Raw genomic sequence first — 17,720 nt, 5'->3', positions numbered from 1 at the left:
GCTGAATAATTGTGAGGTTAACTGTGTTCATTACTAAGCCCTTATTGCCATCTCTTAACCTATAACATCTCTTAATGTTTTAATTTGTAAGTCGATGACTTCTCTTCATTCTATAAGTATTTGTCTCCAAATGTAAAATTTGTCTAGCATTGCCATGAATACCAAAGTCCTTAATCTGGCTTGCTATTTAGTGGGAGAAAAGTAATGTAATAATCACTCAAGTAAAAGACCAAGGCAGATGAAGTAGTGTAGGTAGAAATGACAGGGCAGCTCTTTGAGGACCTCCTAGGCCAAAAGTTTGAATAAAAGTATTGGTTAGGAAGAGAAAAGACAGAACCTAAGTGTGGTAAATATGTTTAGTCCTTACGGACTGGTCTTGTTGGAAAAACTGTTTTACTGTGAGGCTAAGTTTTGGAGAATTTCTCCTATACTTACCCTCCTCCTCCCCCTATTTCAGGAGAGTACTTCTTCTTCATTGTCTGAGCACACCTCCAATCTCTCCTGGCTGCCTTCAAATCATGGTGCAGAACTCTCAGCTCCTTCTCTTGCTCCATTCTGCTTGCGTGCTGCCATGTTTCTGCTAGGATAGTAAACTAAACATCTGAGTCTGTAACCCAGCACCAATTAAATGTTGTCCTTTATAAATGTTACCTTGGTTCTGTTGTCTCTTGACAGCAGTGGAAACACTAAGACAGAAGTTGGCACCATGAAGGAAGTCTATGAGAGACTATTGGTAAAATCCAGTAGCTGTGGAAGACCCCAATGTAATGGATATGCCATTACCATAGTATGACTACCAAGAATATCAGCAGCACTGGACTAGAGTTAACAAGTACCTAGAATGTTAGAGAAAAAGAACTAGAGAAGTGATCGAAGTCCTTTAGAGGAGCCCAGAAGATGATATGTTGACCCCAGACATTGGAGCAAGAAGCTATAAATTTGATGTTGCTTTGGATACCCGAAGATGTTAGAGATGTCATAGCAGGGGGATATATATCAAAGATAGCTAAAAAATGATTAGAACAAGATCAAGACAGCAAAATTTATTGCCAGATCTGCCAACACAACTTTCAAGAAGGAAAAGAGTGGAGATCTGGAGAGTACTTAGACATCTGGCATGGAGACTCAGTGTTTGGAGATTGAACAACTGGTTTTTAGTTGCTTTGCTCCAGTATTTCCTTGCCATGATATTTTGGAATGGTAATGTACACCTTGTGCCTTTGATATGTTAGAAATATGTGATCTTTTTATTTTTATTTTATAGGGTATTATATCTAAGAGACTTCATGAAACTCAGAAGAGACTTTGATATTTGGACATTTAAACACTGATAAGACTGTGATAGACTATGGTGAGTTTTGAAGTTAGACTCAATGTGGATTATACTATGGCTAGGTATGGCCTCCATAAGCTCATGTGTTTGAACAAGACTATTGGGGAAAGGGGGTGGAATGTGGTGATTCGAATATGCTTAGCCCATAGTGAGTGGTACTGTTAGGAGGTGTTGTCTTATAGGAAGTGTGGTGGCAACTTTGGACATCTCCTATGCTCAGTCTGTACCCATTGTGGAAGATATCTTCCTCCTAGCTCCAGAGGATGCCAGTTTTTCTGGTTGTCTTCAAATCACCATGTAGAATGCTTATTACCATTTCCAGCATCACATCTGCCTCTGTGCTACCATGCATGCTGCTATGACAGGGGACTAAATTTCTGAATCTGTAGGCAAGCCAGTATTAAATGTTGTCCTCTAAAGGAATTGCCTTGTCCACGATGCCTCTTCCCAGTAATGGAAAGCCTAATAAGACAGAAGTTTTACTGTGGGGAACAAAATCATGATGTTGTGTTATGAACAGAGATGAATCAGGGGAAAGGAAAAGAAGAAAGGGAGAAAGAAAAATTATCACAGGTCAACATGTTAGGAGAGACTCAGGTTCTAATGCTCTTTGAAAGTAACATATAATACTCTACCTACTTCCCACACAGTGATCACAGCAAATATAGATTGCTCTTTGCTCACAGATTAAACTTTTTTTTATTAACTTGAGTATTTCTTATATACATTTCGGGTGTTATTCCCTTTGCCGGTTTCCGGGCAAACATCCCCCTAATCCCTCCCCCTCCCCTTCCTTATGGGTGTTCCCCTCCACATCCTCCCCATATTGCCGCCCTCCCCCCAACAATCTAGTTCACTGGGGGTTCAGTCTTAGCAGGACCCAGGGCTACCCCTTCCAATGGTGCTCTTACTAGAATATTCATTGCTACCTATGAGGTCAGAGTCCAGGGTCAGTCCATGTATAGTCTTTAGGTAGTGGCTTAGTCCCTGGAAGCTCTGGTTGCTTGGCATTGTTGTACATATGGGGTCTCGAGCCCCTTCAAGCTCTTCCAGTTCTTTCTCTGATTCCTTCAACGGGGGTCCTATTCTCAGTTCAGTGGTTTGCTGCTGGCATTCGCCTCTGTATTTGCTGTATTCTGGCTGTGTCTATCAGGAGCGATCTACATCTGGCTCCTGTCGGCCTGCACTTCTTTGCTTCATCCATCTTGTCTAATTGGATGGCTGTATATGTATGGGCCACATGTGGGGCAGGCTCTGAATGGGTGTTCCTTCTGTGTCTCTTTTAATCTTTGCCTCTCTATTCCCTGCCAAGGGTATTCTTGTTCCCCTTTTAAAGAAGGAATGAAGCATTCACATTTTGATCATCCGTCTTGAGTTTCATTTCTTCTAGGCATCTAGGGTAATTCAAGCAGTTGGGCTAATAGCCACTTATCAAAGAGTGCATACCATGTGTGTTTTTCTGTAATTGGGTTACCTCACTCAGGATGATATTTTCCAGTTCCAACCATTTGCCTACGAATTTCATAAAGTCGTTGTTTTTGGTAGCCGAGTAATATTCCATTGTGTAGATGTACCACATTTTCTGTATCCATTCCTCTGTTGAAGGGCATCTGGGTTCTTTCCAGCTTCTGGCTATTATAAATCAGGCTGCGATGAACATAGTGGAGGACGTGTCTTTTTTATATGTTGGGGCATCTTGTGGGTATATGCCCAAGAGAGGGATAGCTGGATCCTCAGGCAGTTCAAAGTCCAATTTTCTGAGGAACCTCCAGACTGATTTCCAGAATGGTTTTACCAGTCTGCAATCCCACCAACAATGGAGGAGTGTTCCTCTTTCTCCGCATCCTCACCAGCATTTGCTGCCACCTGAGTTTTTGATCTTAGCCATTCTCACTGGTGTGAGGTGGAATCTCAGGGTTGTTTTGATTTGCATTTCCCTTATGACTGAAGATGTTGAACGTTTCTTTAGGTGTTTTTCAGCCATTCAGCATTCCTCAGCTGTGAATTCTTTGTTTAGCTCTGAACCCCATTTTTTAATAAGGATATTTGTCTCCCTGCGGTCTAACTTCTTGAGTTCTTTGTATATTTTGGATATAAGGCCTCTATCTGTTGTAGGAGTGGTAAAGATCTTTTCCCAATCTGTTGGTTGCCGTTTTGTCCTAACCACAGTGTCCTTTGCCTTACAGAAGCTTTGCAGTTTTATGAAATCCCATTTGTCGATTCTTGATCTTAGAGCATAAGCCATTGGTGTTTTGTTCAGGAAATTTTTTCCAGTGCCCATGTGTTCCAGATGCTTCCCTAGTTTTTCTTCTATTAGTTTGAGTGTATCTGGTTTGATGTGGCGGTCCTTGATCATTGGACTTAAGCTTTGTACAGGGTGATAAGCATGTATTGATCTGCATTCTTCTACATGTTGACCTCCAGTTGAACCAGCACCATTTGCTGAAAATGCTATCTTTTTTCCATTTGATGGTTTTGGCACCTTTGTCAAAAATCAAGTGCCCATAGGTGTGTGGGTTCATTTCTGGGTCTTCAATTCTGTTCTATCTGTTCTATCTGTCTGTCTCTGTACCAATACCACGCAGTTTTTATCACTATTGCTCTGTAATACTGCTTGAGTTCAGGGATAGTGATTCCCCCTGAAGTCCTTTTATTGTTGAGGATAGTTTTAGCTATCCTGGGTTTTTTGTTATTCCAGATGAATTTGCAAATTGTTCTGTCTAACTGTTTGAAGAATTGGATTGGTATTTTGATGGGTATTGCATTGAATCTGTAGATCGCTTTTGGTAGAATGGCCATTTTTACTATATTAATTCTGCCAATACATGAGCATGGGAGATCTTTCCATCTTCTGAGGTCTTCTTCAATTTCTTTCTTCAGAGTGTTGAAGTTCTTATTGTACAGATCTTTTACTTGCTTTGTTAAAGTCACACCGAGGTACTTTATATTATTTGGGTCTATTATGAAGGGTGTCGTTTCCCTAATTTCTTTCTCGGCTTGTTTCTCTTTTGTGTAGAGGAAGGCTACTGATTTATTTGAGTTAATTTTATACCCAGCCACTTTGCTGAAGTTGTCTATCAGCTTTTGTAGTTCTCTGATGGAACTTTTGGGATCACTTAAATATATTATCATATCATCTGCAAATAGTGATATTTTGACCTCTTCTTTTCCGATCTGTATGCCCTTGATCTCCTTTTGTTGTCTGATTGCTCTGGCTAGAACTTCAAGAACTATATTGAATAAGTAGGGAGAGAGTGGGCAGCCTTGTCTAGTCCCTGATTTTAGTGGGATTGCTTCAAGTTTCTCTCCATTTAGTTTAATGTTAGCAACTGGTTTGCTGTATATGGCTTTTACCATGTTCAGGTATGGGCCTTGAATTCCTATTCTTTCCAGGACTTTTATCATGAAGGGGTGTTGAATTTTGTCAAATGCTTTCTCAGCATCTAATGAAATGATCATGTGGTTTTGTTCTTTCAGTTTGTTTATATAATGGAGCACGTTGATGGTTTTCCGTATATTAAACCATCCCTGCATGCCTGGGATGAAGCCTACTTGATCATGGTGGATGATTGTTTTGATGTGCTCTTGAATTCGGTTTGCCAGAATTTTATTGAGTATTTTTGCGTCAATATTCATAAGGGAAATTGGTCTGAAGTTCTCTTTCTTTGTTGGGTCTTTGTGTGGTTTAGGTATAAGAGTAATTGTGGCTTCATAGAAGGAATTCGATAGTGCTCCCTCTGTTTCAATTTTGTGGAATAGTTTGGATAGTATTGGTATGAGGTCTTCTATGAAGGTCTGATAGAATTCTGCACTAAACCTGTCTGGACCTGGGCTCTTTTTGGTTGGGAGAACTTTAATGACTGCTTCTATTTCCTTAGGAGTTATGGGGTTGTTTAACTGGTTTATCTGTTCCTGATTTAACCTTGGTACCTGGTATCTGTCTAGGAAATTGTCCATTTCCTGAAGATTTTCAAGTTTTTTTGAATATAGGTTTTTATAGTAAGATCTGATGATTTTTTGAATTTCCTCTGAATCTGTAGTTATGTCTCCCTTTTCATTTCTGATTTTGTTAATTTGGACGCACTCTCTGTGTCCTCTCGTTAGTCTGGCTAAGGGTTTATCTATCTTGTTGATTTTCTCAAAGAACCAACTTTTGGTTCTGTTGATTCTTTCTATGGACCTTTTTGTTTCTACTTGGTTGATTTCAGCTCTGAGTTTGATTATTTCCTGCCTTCTACTCCTCCTGGGTGTATTTGCTTCTTTTTGTTGTAGAGCTTTTAGGTGTTCTGTCAAGCTGCTGACATATGCTCTTTCCTGTTTTTTTCTGCAGTCACTCGGCGCTATGAGTTTTCCTCTTAGCACAGCTTTCATTGTGTCCCATAAGTTTGTGTATGTTGTACCTTCATTTTCATTAAATTCTAAAAAGTCTTTAATTTCTTTCTTTATTTCGTCCTTGTCCAGGTTATCATTGAGTAGAGCATTGTTCAATTTCCACGTATATGTGGGCATTCTTCCCTTTTTGTTACTGAAGACCAGTTTTAGGCCGTGGTGGTCTGATAGCACGCATGGGATTATTTCTAGATTTCCGTACATGTTGAGGCCCATTTTTTGACCAATTATATGGTCAATTGTGGAGAAAGTACCATGAGGAGCTGAGAAGAAGGTATATCCTTTTGCTTTAGGATAGAATGTTCTATAAGTATCCGTTAAGTCCATTTGGCTCATGACTTCTCTTATTCTGTCTACGTCTCTGTTTAATTTCTGTTTCCATGATCTGTCCATTGATGAGAGTGGGGTGTTGAAATCTCCTACTATTATTGTGTGAGGTGCAATGTGTGTTTTGAGCTTTAGTAAGGTTTCTTTTACGTATGTAGGTGCCCTTGTATTTGGGGCATAGATATTTAGGATTGAGAGTTCATCTTGGTGGATTTTTCCTTTGATGAATATGAAGTGTCCTTCCTTATCTTTTTTTGATGACTTTTAGTTGAAAATTGATTATATTTGATATTAGAATGTCTACTCCAGCTTGCTTCTTCTGACCATTTGCTTGGAAAGTTGTTTTTCAGCCTTTCACTCTGAGGTAGTGTCTGTCTTTGTCTCTGAGGTGTGTTTCCTTAGGCAGCAGAATGCAGGGTCCTCACTGTGTATCCAGTTTGTTAATCTATGTCTTTTTATTGGGGAGTTGAGGCCATTGATGTTGAGAGATATTAAGGAATAGTGATTATTGCTTCCTGTTATATTCATATTTGGATATGAGGTTATGTTTCTGTGCTTTTCTTCTCTTTGTTTTGTTGCAAAGATGATTAGTTTCTTGCTTCTTCTAGGGTATAGCTTGCCTCCTTATGTTGGGCTTTACCATTTATTATCCTTTGTAGTGCTGGATTTGTAGAAAGATATTGTGTAAATTTGGTTTTGTCATGGAATATCTTGGTTTCTCCATCTATGTTAATTGAGAGTTTTGCAGGATACAGTAACCTGGGCTGGCATTTGTGTTCTCTTAGGGTCCGTATGACATCTGTCCAGGATCTTCTGGCATTCATAGTTTCTGGAGAAAAGTCTGGTGTAATTCTAATAGGTCTGCCTTTATATGTTACTTGACCTTTTTCCCTTACTGGTTTTAATATTCTTTCTTTATTTTGTGCGTTTGGTGTTTTGACTACTATGGGACGGGAGGTGTTTCTTTTCTGATCCAATCTATTTGGAGTTCTGTAGGCTTCTTGTATGCCTATGGGTATCTCTTTTTTTAGGTTAGGGAAGATTTCTTCTATATTTTGTTGAAGATATTTACTGGTCCTTTGAGCTGGGAATCTTCACTCTCTTCTATACCTATTATCCTTAGGTTTGATCTTCTCATTGAGTCCTGGATTTCCTGTATGTTTTGGACCAGTAGCTTTTTCCGCTTTCCATTACCTTTGACAGTTGAGTCAATGATTTCTATGGAATCTTCTTCTCCTGAGTTTCTCTCTTCCATCTCTTGTATTGTGTTGGTGAAGCTCGCATCTACAGCTCCTTGTCTCTTCTTTTGGTTTTCTATATGCAGGGTTGTTTCCATGTTTTCTTTCTTGATTGCTTCTATTTCTATTTTTAATTCCTTCAACTGTTTGATTGTGTTTTCCTGGAATTCTTTCAGGGATTTTTGTGACTCCTCTCTATGGGCTTCTACTTGTTTATTTATGTTTTCCTGGAATTCTTTCAGGGATTTTTGTGATTCCTCTCTGTAGGTTTCTACTTGTTCTCTAAGGGAGTTCTTCACATCTTTCTTGAAGTCCTCCAGCATCATGATCAAATATGATTTTGAAACTAGATCTTGCTTTTCTGGTGTGTTTGGATATTCCGTGTTTGCTTTGTGGGAGAATTGGGCTCCCATGTTGCCATGTAGTCTTGGTTTCTGTTGCTTGGGTTCCTGCGCTTTCCTCTCGCCATCAGATTATCTCTAGTGTTACTTTTTTCTGCTATTTCTGACAGTGGCTAGACTGTCCTATAAGCCTGTGTGTCAGGAGTGCTGTAGACCTGTTTTCCTGTTTTCTTTCAGCCAGTTATGGGGACAGAGTGTTCTGCTTTCGGGCATGTAGTTTTTCCTCTCTACAGGTCTTCAGCTGTTCCTGTGGGCCTGTGTCTTGAGTTCACCAGGCAGGTCACTTGCAGCAGAAAAGTTGGTCTTACCTGTGGTTCCGAGGCTCAAGATTGCTCGTGGGGTGTTGCTTATGAGCTCTCTGCGGAGGCAGCAACCAGGAAGATCTGCACAGCCCTTTCTGGGAGCTTTCGTGCACCAGGGTTCCAGATGGCGTTTGGTGTTTTCCTCTGGTGTCAAAGATGTGTTCAGAGTGCAGTCTCTTCTGGTTTCCAGGCGTGTCTGCCTCTCTGAAGGTTTAGCTCTCCCTCCCACGGGATTTGGGTGCAGAGAACTTTTTATCTGGTCAGTCACTTCAGGTTCTGGCGGTGTCTCAGACGCAGCGGTCCTGCTGCTCCTGGGCCCTCCTCTATGGGAGCCCCCCAGATTAAACTTTCTGGTGAATTAAACACTGGGAGTATTCAAATACAGTCTTTATCAATGAACAATGAACGTTAAAGTATAGAGAATCAATAAGTTATAGGAATATCCATGTTATATTCTATCTTTCTCTGTGTGTGTGTGTTTGTTTGTGAGTGTTTGTGCATGTATACATGCATGTGCACATATATGTGTGTATTTATTTACATGTGTATGTAGTGGGGCATATATGTATGTAAAAGTGCATGTCAAGATGAGGGGAAAACTTTGCATGTCTCACTCGTCCTGTCTTCATATAATTTTTTAAAGAAAATTTTATTGAATTATTTTTACTTATTTACATTTCAAATGTCATTTCCTTTCCCAATTTCCCATCCATAAAACCCCTATGCCATTTCTCCCTCCTCCTTCTTAGATTAAGGTGTTCCTTCCAACAATGGAGGAGTGTTCCTCTTTCTCCACATCCTTGCCAGCATGTTGTCAACTGAGTATTTTTATCTTAGCCATTCTGCCTGGTGTGAGTTGGAATCTCAGGGTTGTTTTGATTTGCATTTTATTGTTTTCTTTTTTTTATTTTATGCTTGTATTTTTATTGTATGAAAGTTGCTTTCATTTATATCTCTTTGCCACGTATATGCATGATACCTGTGTAAGTCAGAAGTTTGGGTTGGACATCAGATCTCTAGAAAAGAAGTTACAGGTGCCTGTGAACATTTGTGGGTGCAGGGAATTAAACCCAGTTTCCTTGAAAGCAAATCAATTGCTCTAAATCTCTGAGTCATCTATCCAGACCTCAATACAGAAATTCTTATTGATTCTGGAGATCCATGAAATAGCTAGGTTTGTTGACCAATAATCCTCAAGTATACTGTCTCTTCTTTTGCAAAGGAAAGCTTTCTGACATGGTTACTATCTTGTTCAGGGTTTACATTCCTGAACAAACATCATGACCAAGAAGCAAGTTATAGATGAAAGGGCTTATTCAGCTTACACTTCCACATTACTGTTCATCACCAAATGAAGTCAAATTGGAACATCTTTTGAGTATATATATGCCCAGGAGTGGTATAACTGGGTCTTCAGGTAGTTCTATGTCCAATTTTCTGAGGAACTTCCAGACTGTTTTCTAGAGTGGTTTACCAGCTTGTCATCTCACCAACTATGGAGGAACGTTCCTCTTTCACTACATTCTCGCCAGCATCTGCTGTTACCTGAGTTTTTGGTCTTAGCCATTCTCACTGGTGTGAGGTGGAATCTCAGTGTCATTTTGATTTGCATTTTCTTGATGACCAAGGGTACTGAACATTTCTTTAGGTGCTTCTTGGCCATTTGAGATTCCTCAGTTGAGAATTCTTTGTTTACTTTTGTACCCTAATAAGGCAATTTGGTTTTCTGGAGTCTAATAATGAAGTGCTACTCAGCTGTTATAAACAATGACTTCCAGAAAATCACAGGCAAATGTTAGCAACTAGAAAACATCATTCTAAATGAGGTAACCCAATCAAAAAAGAACACACATCGTATGTACTCATTGAAAAGTGGTTATTAGGGAAAATGGTCAGAATACCCAGGATAAAACTTACAGATCATATGAAGCTCAAGAAGAAGGAAGATCAATGTGTGTATGCTTCCGTCCTTCTTAGAAGGGGGAAAATAATCATAGGAGGTAGATGGAGGGAGAGATCTGGTAGTGAGAGTAGAGGGGGAGGGAAAAGGTGGGCAGGATCAGGTGAGGGAGGACACATGTGGGAGAAGTACAGAGGATCAGGAAATTGAACATAGGTGTGGAGCAATAGGTGATTGGGAAGTGAGGGTAGACACTAGAAAGTCTCAGAGGCCAGGAAAGAAGGAGTCTCCAACAGGAATGAATTTAGCTGAAATACCCCACAAAGAGGAGAAGGAACCTGCAGAGACCATATGAAGAGTTTAGGCATGACCCTCATGTGATGGATAGGGCCACTCACCCATCTCAAAAATAGTAACCCAGAATTATTCCTGTCTCAGGGAAATACAGGGACAAGGAGTGGAGCAGAGACTGAAATAAATTCCATCCAGAGACTGCCCCACTTAAGGATCCATTCCATCTGAAACCCCTTCAGCTTCTTCGGTCCTTCCCCTAACTCATCCATTGAGGTCCTTGTGCTCAGTCTTATGGTGTCAGCTTGCTTTCTTATAGAACACAAGACTACCAGTCCAGTGATGGCACCACCCACAAAGGGCCCTTCCCACTTGATCACTAATTAAGAAAATGCCTTATAGATGGATCCCATGGAGGCATTTCCTCAATGGAAGCTCCTTTCTCTGTGATAACTCCAGCTTGCGTCCAATTGACACAGAAAACCAGTTAGTATGGTTACTGAGGGTCAAACTCAGACCTGTTTATTGTTCAGCAAACATTTTTGTGATCGAGCAATCTCCAAAACTCTCAATATTTGAATTTTATTATTTGTTTATCAAGAAATTGGAGACATTAAGTAAGAATGGGTTATATTTTAATTAAAATGCAACCTTAGCTATCTTTAACAGAATTTAGAAATAGAAGCAAGTCTTGTTTATAAAACATCCCAGCAGTTCAGACCCTTGGGCAATATACCTATATGAAGCAATGTCCAGACCTGGTTCCTGAAATAATTCTGCCCTGGAAGTCTTCTGAGCCTGCAAAATCAGGGTTTCAAGAGATATTCGTAAGCCCTTTCTCTCTGTTCCTCTAGGTATAGTTGCAGATTCTCAGTTATGTGTACTAAATTCATTAGCTAATCATTGCTGGAACATACCACTAATTCTTTTTCTATCACATAGGATCCTAGGTTCTATTAAAAACCATGGGGAACAATTCAGTTACTAGGTAGAGATCCATTCCCTCTGCCTCAAGGTTCCTGCTTTGCTTCCTGTCCTGAAGTCCATTGATGATGATTATTGATATGGAAATGTAAACCAAATAAACTCTTGCTCCCCAACTCCCTTTTGGTCATGCTATTTCCTTACAGCAATAGGAACTATTACTAACACACTTAGATTTGTCATCTGTCTATATGAGAGCTCTCTTGAGATACACAACCAATGTTGAACTTTATAGAAATAAAGTTGTGTTTATAAGGAGATTTATTGGGTTGGCTTACACAGTTAAAACTTGATAGCCCAGGGGTTGGGGATTTAGCTCAGTGGTAGAGCGCTTGCCTAGGAAGCGCAAGGCCCTGGGTTCAGTCCCCAGCTCCGAAAAAAAGAACCAAAAAAAAAAAAACTTGATAGCCCAATAATGACTGTGTGCATACAGGCAAGCTAGAGGACTTGTAGCTGCTTATACCTTGAATATAGAAGACTGAGAATAAATAGCTTGGTAATGCATCCCGAGGTCAAGGTTGAAGGCTTAGAAGTTCCTTTGAGAGATACTGCTGTGTGTTTACATTGAAAAGCTGAAAATACTTGTGTGGATACTTCTAGGTGTTGGCAATGCTAGTACTGACTTTCTCAATTTTGTCACACCTATGCCCTAGCCAATTCAATGAAGATGCCCAGATTCATGTCAATTATGTCTGGAACTCTCACAGACACAGACTGTGTTTGACTAATCTACTGGGCAACCCTCAACACAATTAAATTGACTGAAGCCACCACCATGAAGACAGAGAGAGAGAGAGAGAGAGAGAGAGAGAGAGAGAGAGAGAGAGAGAGAGAGAGAGAGATTGTTTTAACCAGTGCTGATCCCAGATCACACAGATGCTAAGCAAGTACATTGCTACAAAGTTACATGCCCTGCCCTCACCAGGTCATTTTATAGGATTGTTTATATGAATTTTATTTACTTGTTATGAGATACACCTGGCCGTTTCTTGTTGTATTGGTTGTAAATATAGGACTAGAATTTCAGTACCTATGGGATCAACCTTCCCTTCTTGTCTAAGGTTTATTGATATTGGTTACTGCTCTTTGTTTTGTTTTGTTTTGTTTTTCAAATGCTGTTTCTTTTAGCTCAGGCTTGAGGTATAAAGTATAGACTTTGGCTCTTCTCGGGCTTTTTTTGTCTAGGCATTTTTGGTTATTTTCTAAATTTTATCCCAAATGACTCTTAATGTCCCAACCTTAAGCCCAGTTCCTAAAATTGGATAAAAGTCCTTTGAGTCTGACAAGAAAGATTTTTCAACAATGCAGTAAGTACTACATTAAAGTTGACCTTCCCATTTCCACTTTAGGCATCAAGTTCAGCAATTATCACTGAGGGATCAGATCTCTGATATCCAGACATTATCCTTTCTACTTTCTTTGGATATTGAAGGCTACTTGCAATATATTGTATGAATACGTGACTGATGCTTGTTTTCTGGATGAGGGGTGAGGCTGAGTACTTGATATTGTCTGAATTTTTGTAATGTTAGATATTTTAATTTCTAAACTTTGTTGTTTTCTTTTTAAAGTTATAATTGAGAATTACATATATGCAAATATATTTTGATCAAACTCCACTCTTCATTTCCATCCTACTTCAATTCCATCTAATACATCACCCCTTTTCCTTTCCTTCCTGTGACATAGAAAAATAATAATCCTGTTGAGTTGACTTAATGCTGCCTATATGTGCCGGGGTTTAGTATGGGTACCCTTTAAGAGCCCCGATTCCTGGGGAAAACTCACTTTCCCTCCCTCAGCACCCATTGATGGCTGTCTAATAGCTTTTCAGCCAGGAGACCCTCTATGAGCCCCTTCTCTCTAAATGTGTGGATTTGGCCAATTTCTGCAGGTCTTATGCATACAGTATCTGCTGCTGTAAATTCGTGTGATGTGCATGACATTTCTGTTGTGTCCAGCAAATAATTGCTTGTTGCAGACATTCTCTATAGAATAGCTACAGAATCTTTATACAATACGTTCTCTAGAGAATGTGAATGATGGGGTGGAATTGGAGTAATGAAAAATTGGGAGTTTTGTTTGATTAAAACACATTTGTATGTATTTAATTATGAAATAAAAACTGTAAAAGGAAACAACAAAATTTAAAAATTAAAATAAAGAATAACAAATCTCCTGGCATAGATTTATAGATTTGTTTGTGCCCTGATTTATCTTGGCTAATTATCATATTTGCAGATTCAAAGGGTATGAATAAATCATTGCAAAATTAATATGCATATATTTATGAATATTGACATTTATTCAATAAAATTAGAACTGATGCTGAATGCAGAAAATAAATTTATCCATGGGAAGGTATGTTTAGACAAATATACAATACTAAAATTTGAAATCAGAGTAGATGTACTTAGTTCCTTACTCATTTTTCTTTCTGATATTTTCACCATCCTTTATTCTAGAGCTTTTAAATACAGAACTTATTGTTTTTAATCTCAATTCACCTGACTGGGCAATAGCATACCACCAGTCTTGTTTCTGTCTACATTTTGTAGCAATTCATCACCATTTCACATCCCATATCCTCCTTACTATTCCTGGCATTTTGGAACTATAATTCATTTCACATCTTTTTTATCATCAACTTTTGAACTCCATAAGTGAATTACAACTTGTGTTGCCTTCTGTCTCCTATTGACTTTTTTATTTCACATCTTCATAATGTCATAAATAACAGAATTTCTTTTTAATGAATGAATAGAAGTGTATTATACCTAAATATTTATTATAAGTAAATATTGATTATACATTTATTATATTATACATATATATTCCTTTTAAAGTCATCAGTTAATGGACAGTAATGGTTTCCTTTCTTGGATTTTGTACATATTTCTTCAATAAGAATGCTGAACTTTTCTTACTGATTTTATTTTCATTTGGATTCTCTTGTAGAGGAATTTCTCAATCAAAGAGTAGTTTTAAAGATGTTCTATATAAATCCATAATTATCCATCATAATTGTTTGTAATTTTTATAATAATTTATAATTAATCCATACTATTCATGCATGCACAACTTTCCACCTCTGTCTTTCTCTGCTATGCTTTGATTCCTCAGCTCTTCAGACTGAACCCTCAGACATTGAGGCTGTGTGCATGGATTTTTGCCACAGAATAGTAAGTGCACTTTTATTCTAGCCTTTGTGTAGGTGTCAATTTATCCTGGCATGAGGTTATTTATATATAACCTTCATTATGATTGTGATTTGTATTTTTTTTGGTTATCTTGAGACTAAATTGTTTTTAATTTATACCTGCTAATGTTTCACATGCTTTCTTTGAAAAATGCCCATGTAGGTTTATTCTTCCTCTTAATAAGATTTGCATGTTTATAATGTGTATATATTTGGGTACATGTGTAGATGCATAGGAATATGGGTGCCCGTGGAGGCCAGGAGAAGGCTCTGGATCTCATAAACCTGGATTTACAAGTGTGTGTGAGCTTCTCAGCCTGGCGTTAGGTACTTGAACATATTCTCTGCAAAAGTAACATGTACTTTTAACTGATCAGACGCCTCTCAGGCCACATTACACATTTCAGCACAAGACTGCCAAATTCTATAAGCTACATGTATGTTGTAGCCTTCGGCAGGAATGTCAAGATATAGTACAAAATATGATCTCCCATATGTTGGTCATCATTTCATTTGGTCTTGCCTTTTCCTGTGCAGAAGCTTTTTAGTCTAATGAACTCTTATTTGTCTGCCTTTACTTTCCTTTTCTGTCCTTTAGAGTTCTTATCTACAGCTCCTTGCATATACAATACTGAAGCATCTTTTCCATGTTTTTCTAATACTTTTACACTTTCAAGCTTTAACGTTCAATCTTTAAACCATTCTGAATTCACATTTTTAAACAACTGATATATCCCCCCAACAATCACGTTCACTGGGGGTTCAGTCTTAGCAGGACCCAGGGCTACCCCTTCCACTGGTGCTCTTACTAGGCTATTCATTGCTACCTATGAGGTCAGAGTCCAGGGTCAGTCCATGTATAGTCTTTAGGTAGTGGCTTAGTCCCTGGAAGCTCTGGTTGCTTGGCATTGTTGTACATATGGGGTCTCGAGCCCCTTCAAGCTCTTCCAGTTCTTTCTCTGATTCCTTCAACGGGGGTCCTATTCTCAGTTCAGTGGTTTGCTGCTGGCATTCGCCTCTGTATTTGCTGTATTCTGGCTGTGTCTATCAGGAGCGATCTACATCTGGCTCCTGTCGGCCTGCACTTCTTTGCTTCATCCATCTTGTCTAATTGGATGGCTGTATATGCATGGGCCACATGTGGGGCAGGCTCTGAATGGGTGTTCCTTCTGTGTCTCTTTTAATCTTTGCCTCTCTATTCCCTGCCAAGGGTATTCTTGTTCCCCTTTTAAAGAAGGAGTGAAGCATTAACATTTTGATCATCCGTCTTGAGTTTCATTTGTTCTAGGCATCTAGGGTAATTCAAGCATTTGGGCTAATAGCCACGTATCAATGAGTGCATACCATGTGTGTTTTTCTGTGATTGGGTTACCTCACTCAGGATGATATTTTCCAGTTCCAACCATTTGCCTATGAATTTCATAAAGTCATTGTTTTTGATAGCTGAGTAATATTCCATTGTGTAGATGTACCACATTTTCTGTATCCATTCCTCTGTTGAAGGGCATCTGGGTTCTTTCCAGCTTCTGGCTATTATAAATAAGGCTGCTATGAACATCCTGAGTATGAAAAGGAAAAGAAAACCTGTATTTTCTCCAGTGTATGTTGTCAGTAACTTTGTTGAAGGTCAATTGACAAGTGTCCTAATTTTCTTCAGTTGTCAGTGGACAGAACCTAGAGTTACCAGAGAAGTCTCAACTAAAAGACTGTGTACATCATTCTGGCTGATGGGCATGTTTGTGTAGTTGTCTTGATTGCTAATTGATTTAGGAGAGCCCAATCAACACTGAGTGTGCCATCCCTGGGTCAGTGGCCTCATTGTATAAGAAAGCTCGCTGAATACAAACGTGCCTGTGAGCCGCTTAGCATATAGCATCCTCTATAGTTACTGTGGGGTGTCTTTGGCTGTGAAGTACATTTTCTTGTCATGGGGAATTCTGTGTAAAATAGCAAGCAGATCATCTTGAACTCTTACACTGATGTCCCTCAATGAAACTCCTCTTTGCTCCCCTATGTTGCTTTTTGTCGTGGTATTAGTAACAGCAAAGATAATTGGCCTAAAACTGATAGAAATGCATTGCTATTTTTGTAGGCTTTTTAACTCTGTTCCTTTGCTCTAGATGTCTATATTCATTCAAACATTATCAATATTTGATTATCACAAAATTGAAATGTACTTGGCTTCCTACAATGGGAGACCCATGTGTTGCTTCCTTTACTCAAGGTGGTTTTTCCAGCCTCACACGCACTTTAGAATTGATTTTTCTGGCTCTGTATATGTCACTAGCTTTTTAAAAAATATTTTAAAAAATATGTACGTTACTTTTAATGGATCATTTTAACAATATTGATACATTCAGACCATGAACATGATATGCCTATTATTTTGCATACCCATTAGTTTCCTCCTTCAATGACATAATTTTTATTTAGTCTTATAGATTTTGGGGTGTGTATATATTTGTAGTATTGTTTTCTCGGGTTTATTTAATATAACTCACTGTTATATTAAATAGGCAAGTTATGTATGACAAAACTGCCAAATATTTTTGTTAGTTTCACATGTACAAATATGTCTTAGATTTTTTTTCATTATGTATTTCTGAGATCTGTACACAGTGATACTTTTGATTTTTTTTTCAATTTGAAATTCCTTTGTTTCTGTTTCATTACTGCTCTGTCAAATATTTCCATCACTATGTTGAGTGGAGAGAAAAGAGTAGGAATCTTTTGAATGCAACATTTTAGTTCAATTGGATAAATACCTTGAAGCATTACTGATATAGAATATGGTGAAAATATACTTAGTTTGAGAGCAAACCGACAGACCATCTTCCAAAGTAGCCGCTGTACTCTACATGTCAACTGCTAGGTGAGTGTATTTCCAGTGACCTGTGTCTTCATTCTACGCTGGCATTTTTTTATTTTTTACTTTGTGCAGGTAGGTGCTAGCTAACTATTGCTATAATTTGTGGTACTTAGGCAGAGATATTGAGCATGTCCTCTAATATTTAATTCTATAGATAATATTTGATAATGTTACATATTGTGCCAACTTCTCTGTGTATTTTTGACAAGAAGCTGAAATCACCAAGTATAATTTTTATTGGATATTTTTTTATTTACATTTCAAAAGTTACTCCCTTTCCTGGTTTCTTGGACACAAGCCCCCATCCCATCAACCTCCCATTCTTCTATGAGGGTGTTTCCACTCCCCAACCCATCCTTCCCACCCCCTGACATTCCTCTGCACTCTGGGGGGGGGGGTCCAGCCTTGGCAGGACCAAGGGCTTCTCCTATCATTGGTGCCCAACCAGATCCTCTGCTACATATGCAGCTGGAGCTATGGGTCTGTC

This window comes from Rattus norvegicus, chromosome 1 (genome assembly GCF_036323735.1).
Source record: "Rattus norvegicus strain BN/NHsdMcwi chromosome 1, GRCr8, whole genome shotgun sequence".
NCBI classification, from domain to species: domain Eukaryota; kingdom Metazoa; phylum Chordata; class Mammalia; order Rodentia; family Muridae; genus Rattus; species Rattus norvegicus.
The sequence above is the reverse complement of the archived record's forward strand: the minus strand, read 5'-3'. Positions refer to the sequence as shown.